This window comes from Salmo salar, chromosome ssa04 (genome assembly GCF_905237065.1).
Source record: "Salmo salar chromosome ssa04, Ssal_v3.1, whole genome shotgun sequence".
NCBI classification, from domain to species: Eukaryota; Metazoa; Chordata; class Actinopteri; order Salmoniformes; family Salmonidae; genus Salmo; species Salmo salar.
In genome coordinates this window covers 26,318,220-26,324,500 of record NC_059445.1, presented here as the reverse complement: position 1 = coordinate 26,324,500, position 6,281 = coordinate 26,318,220, and positions in this window count along the sequence as shown.

Sequence of the window (6,281 nt, the reverse complement as noted above, 5' to 3'; positions counted from 1 at the left end):
TAAAGTGCAATCAATATTAATATCTACCTCAGACAAAGCAGAGCTTAGAGCACCGCCATCTGTGTCATGAACCAGATAGGAGCAGTGAAATGTGTTGTTTTACAGGGTCAGTCATAGTAGTTTGATAGGAGCAGTGAAATGTGTTGTTTTACAGGGTCAGTCACAGTAGTATGATAGGAGCAGTGAAATGTGTTGTTTTACAGGGTCAGTCATCGTAGTATGATAGGAGCAGTGAAATGTGTTGTTTTACAGGGTCAGTCCTCGTAGTATGATAGGAGCAGTGAAATGTGTTGTTTTACAGGGTCAGTCAGAGTAGTATGATAGGAGCAGTGAAATGTGTTGTTTTAAAGGGTCAGTCATCGTAGTATGATAGGAGCAGTGAAATGTGTTGTTTTACAGGGCCAGTCATAGTAGTATGATAGGAGCAGTGTAATGTGTTGTTTTACAGGGTCAGTCATCGTAGTATGATAGGAGCAGTGAAATGTGTTGTTTTACAGGGCCAGTCATAGTAGTATGATAGGAGCAGTGTAATGTGTTGTTTTACAGGGTCAGTCATGGTAGTACAGCACCCCTGGAGCAAATGAGGGTTAAGTGCCTTGCTCTAGGGCACGTCAACAGATTTTTAACATTGTCTGCTCAGGTATTCAAACCAGCCAGCTATTGGTTGCTGGCCCAATGCTCTAACCGCTAGGCTACCTGCCACCCTAGACCACTGTCTAGACCACCGAGACAGGTGACATAATCACCCAACACTCAGTCAAGCAGAGGATCTGTCATTCTGTGTGTGCTAGGAAGTGGGCGGGGGTGACGGTGTGTGTGAGAGTGTGAGTGTGACTGTGTTTGTGTGTGTGTTCAATAAATGTGTGCGTTTCCATTGACTCTTTCTGTGTGTGTGTGTGTGTGTGTGTGTGTGTGTGTGTGTGTGTGTGTGTGTGTGTGTGTGTGTGTGTGTGTGTGTGTGTGTGTGTGTGTGTGTGTGTGTGTGTGTGTGTGTGTGTCTTTACCACACACTGAGCAGGCCATGGGGGGGCAAAGCCATCACTGATTACCCTGGTAAATATACTGTATCGTCTGAGAGCCATAAGCAAGATGCTAAATAATTGTAACTTTGCATATGTCACTTAATCACTGTCACTGAACTAATTACTATGAAGAGGGGTTGACATTATCAGAGACGGAGATAGAGAAAGAGAGATGAAACACAAACAGTTAATTGAGATACAGTACTTAGGATGATAGGGATCAGGATGATTAAAGTAATCAGTGCCCTTAGTTTTCTCTAAGACATTAAACAAAAAAATCCTCTGAACACATTTTTAGTCAAGATTGGCATTTTAAAATGACCTCTCTAATGTGTTGTTCCTATTGGGTTAAGGTGTGCAGTGGTCGACGCTTTCAAAGGTCTGTCAATGTCAGTCTAAACACAAAACGACCTAATTCCATACTGACTCTGATTTCAGAAAAACCTGAGCTGCCCGACAGGACGTTACTGGAACAAAAGACTGACTACTGATTTCTAATGGGAAAGAAAATAAAAGTGTCATTATTTGACACTTGACAAATGTCATTATTTGACATTTGAGGTATACGAGAGAGAGAGAAGGTTATATGGCAGGTTTTGGGAGTCGTCTTTCACGTTGCGGGTGTCTCCACTGCGCCGCATGGTAGCAGCGAATGGACGTCATTAAACACAGATGTTCTACACAAACGGTCGTTGCACATTAAATACACTTCTGACATAAGAAGCATAGGCTGCATCCCTAATGGCACTATATTCCCTACGTAGAGCACTACTTTTGACCAGAGCCTATGGGCCCTGTTCAAAAGTACTGCACTACATAGGGAAAAGGGTGCCATTTGGGACGCAGTCAGAAACGGTGTCCTGAGAGTGAGGTGAAGGATGATAAATCAAACTCCCGCAGATTTAATTCTAGCCTAGTCTCAGAACACCGTGATAAAACCCAATCTCGTGATCAACAGGTGTTTGTCCAATTACAATTCTTCCTGGCATGTCTCCATCTCTACCCAAAGTGTTAAATTATTTGTCCCTGTATGTTCTGTCAACGCAATTTTTCATCCCGGAAATCATAAAATAGCTCACATTTGTTACAGCGCTTCATGCCCAATCCTCTTTTCTCAGACCAGCTGAGGTTTGGAACGGATAAGCATGTCTGCCAAGTTTTCAGCAATTCCCTGATTGTTGACATTAATTGAACTGCTTGTGTATGAGGCCTGAAAAAACATGTCGTATGATTGCTTGGGTTTGACTCGGGGGACTGCAGAAAACAATCATAACCTGCCAGTGATGGATATTGCTGTTGCGTTCCGCGTATTGTGGAAACGTGACTCTATAGAAACAATCTATACACTATTTTCATAGACAAGATGACGCTGATAGACATGACCACTCTGTTTCTGACTCCTAAGCAACTTTGGTTACAAGCATTTCGCTATACCCGCAATAACATCTGCTAAATATGTGTATGCGACCACTAACATTTGATTTGATTTCACATCGCCTTGCATGTCACTTAATCAGTGTCACTTGTGTCACAATTTTTTACTGAACATCTCCATCTAAATTCATGCTCTCGGTCCACAATTGCAAATCAACAATCACTGGTGTGAATTAAAGGAGAAGTTATGCATTTCCAATCATCTTGGGACATTGGTTGCCATGGATTTCATCCTGATCGCTCCTTTTTAGGTGGTGGCACACACACAGACACACACACAGATAACATCTGGCCACAGAACTGATAGGGGGTTAGACAAAGGATACATGATTGCAGTGCACAACATCAATTCACTTCATGTGCCCTGTCCTCCTTTCCAAGCCATTTCAACAGAATATAATGCAGATAATTTACAGAGGAATCACATAGGCTTGAATTAGAGCCCCTCTGTCCAGCTATACATTCTCTGCTGGATGTTAGAGAGAATGGTGACATAAATGAATTGGATGTAATTCATTTGCAGATTATACAATTTTTGTTGGGGTGGGGAAGCTACGGCGATGATAAGGGTTTGTGTATATGTAAGAGTGGAGATGGCTGCTATACTGGCACACACATCTGCTGCATGTACATCCGCTACATAGACAAGATAAGAAAGCTTTATCAGAACAGAACTTTGTACTTCAACATCAAGGACAGGGGTACATCTCCAGTAAGCCCTGCGATGTTAAATAATGTCATCTGAGAGGAAGGGAATGCTTTACTCAAGACGGTTCCCACAAGCTTTGACTTAACCTTCGAACCCTCACTGTGTCCCAGAGGCATCCTGTACGAGTGGGAGGGTGCGAACGATAGGGTGCACAGTCCTCACACACTTCAGAGCAAATAAACAGTGAAGGTAAACAGTTAGGCTTTCGCTGCCTGCTTGCCTGGGACATCAGCCCAAGATGAAACACTTCAATAAATAGAGGAGTGAGGCGATTCTGTCCCTTGAGAGAGAACGAGTAATGGGAGAAGAGGAGAGGACTGTAAAAAAAAGAAAGCCTTGGTTTTGATGAGTGGCTCTTTGAAGACATGGACAGAGATGTGAGAACGAGCAGACAGAAGGGGTAGGCTGACCTCTATCTACCAGAGTGAATTAAAACCTGTTTGGTCGTTGATAGAGAGGAACACATTAGTGAATAAAGAAAGTGTGGTGACTGAAGCAATCCTGGCGCTGGTTACCCTGCACAACGATCTGTTGACGTAAGAGGCTTGAAGTTTTAGAGTTAAAAGCAAGTAATGGACAAGGTGCAAGCAGAGATCCACCAACACGTCGAGTCTTAAACCATTTTCTTCTCCGAAACAAGAACTTTAAAAGCAGAGAAGCCAGAAAAGCCTGAAGCCTAAAGCTGTTCACACATTAGCCAGTGAATGCAGTGTTGGCAGCCTAGGCTGCTTAAAAAGATGAAAGCCAATTTCTTTCACACTGGCAGACATCGTTTCACAGCAAATTACATGTTGCTGTTCTCTCCATTAGCTGTGTATAACATTACACATCTTCATTTTGACACATTCTGTTCCACATCTAAACACCTGTTACTTTTCTGTTGCAAAGTGCGCAACAAGACGCCTATCCAATCAACTTCGGTAACTTGGTTTCCAGGAATAAGTTAGAAAGATTCTTCTTGCCCCTGCATGGTCTCAACAAAACATTGTTTACTAAGAGAAACTGAATTTAAATATGGTTTCTTGCTGTACACAGCAACTCTTTCATAGTATCCCAATCAAAACAGTTTTGGTTGAATGTTCCAATGATAACTGTTTTGATTGAATAGACCCCAAATGGGTACACAAGACCAAACATTTCAAATGTGTATGTCCCAGTTCATAATTTATTGCTCCTATATTTTTCTCCAAAAACTGTTTAGTTAAACCTTCACCTCCACTCATAAATATTCATTTTTGACGCCACCCTATCCGCTCTCTTCTTCCCACCTCCTGTCCAACCGCGACTAGACACAGCTAATTAGACTTTTCTCGCCACCAAAATCATTTGTATAACGAAACATCACTGTCTGCCTTTTAAGTGCACCGCTTCATCACTTTACAGTTATATATGGGCTCTTATTATGTAGCCTCAGGATATATAGATATCCTGGATATTCACACTTTAGGTTTGACCAAAGACCAACTACCCTGGAGCAACAGCTGTGGCTGGCTGACTTTTATTTCGCCATCATCCATTTTTCATCACCGTTTTCATATCTCTCCTCCCCACAGGTGCTATTCGCTGACACAGACCCCCAGCTGATTAGCCAAAAACTCCACAATGTATTCAAGATCATAAGGAACTGTCGCACACTGAGACTGATGTCAGAGACATCAAAGCTTTGTATTTATCTGCTTTGATGAGAAGGTCATCATCTGATCCATGAAAGGGATGCGAGCATATAAAGGGTTGATTTGATAACGGGCACTGTGGCCAGGTGTTGTTGCTCTTCACTTTTAGACAGGGATTTAACACATCAATCACTTGTTTGCATTCTGAAGACATACAGTACATTTTACATCACGTTAATATAACATGTCACAAAGTATCAAAAGGAGGACAAACATGACTGAAGGAGGCTGCATTTACATGAACGTGTCACATACAACGGTATGTGTTCCAATGACGCTTATGTGTGCGACCATATAAGCAGAATAAAGGAAAATCATTACCTATAGCTTAGAATAACGTGACATAGTTGAAGGGAGTTTATTATCTCTGAAATATTTTAAAAAGCACTTGGGACAGTCTCAGACACCCATCTAGTGTAATGAAGCGTTTCATGATTGGAGATGAAAAGTTGGCCAGCAAACACGACTGCCACTTCATCAAAAGTGGTCTGCATCCTAAATGGCACCTCATTCCCTATATACTGCACTACTTTCGACTAGGGCCCACACAATGTAGGAGATAAGGTGCTATTTGAGACGCAGACATTCTGTAAAGAAACCCAGTGGCGTCCACGGTGATGGTACATCTTCCAGCTGCTCACTGTTTTGTGGATCATTTTTTATTTCTTCAACACTCCTGGATTTAAATCAGACTTTTAATCAGAAGCTGCAAGGGCAGCTCCAGAAGATCCCTCTCAAGGACACATGCCCTCTGTCTGTCAAGAGAAGAGGCAGAGGGCCACTTCATCAGCGCGGGAGCTGGGCTGCATGGTATCTTACACACACACATACACACACACACACACACACACACACACACACACACACACACACACACACACATGCGCACTCCCACCCACCCACCCACACACACAATCAATCCTGAATGCTATCTAAGGGGCACTCGACAGCTTAATAAGTAAAACCCCAAGTCACGCCTGTCTCCTACATCCTCTCTTTTATCTCAGCCCGTCTGGGTGGAGCGAGGCAAAGGCCGTACCCAAAAATAGCCCCGGCCTTTGACATGAATATTAGCTATACATCAGAGTCAGCGTGTGTTGAATTTCTTGGGGGGGGGGGGTCAAATTGCCATACATGGGCTGAGGGGCTTTGTACCATCTAAATCTATTAATTATATTTCTATGTGTGTGGGCCTATCTGACGCTAATTTAATTTGAGCACCTGTCACAACATCGACGGAAGGTGGCGCCCCTCCTCGCCCCGGGCGGCGCTCGGCGGTCGTCGTCGCCGGCCTACCAGCGACCACCGATCCTTTTTGTTATTTTCTGTTGGTTAGGTCTTGTTTAGTTGGCACCTGTTTCTTAGTGGGGGAGGGTAGTTCATTAGTGGGGGAGGGTATTTAGTCGTTCTGGTTAGTTTGTGCTGTGTGCGTGATTGTTTGTT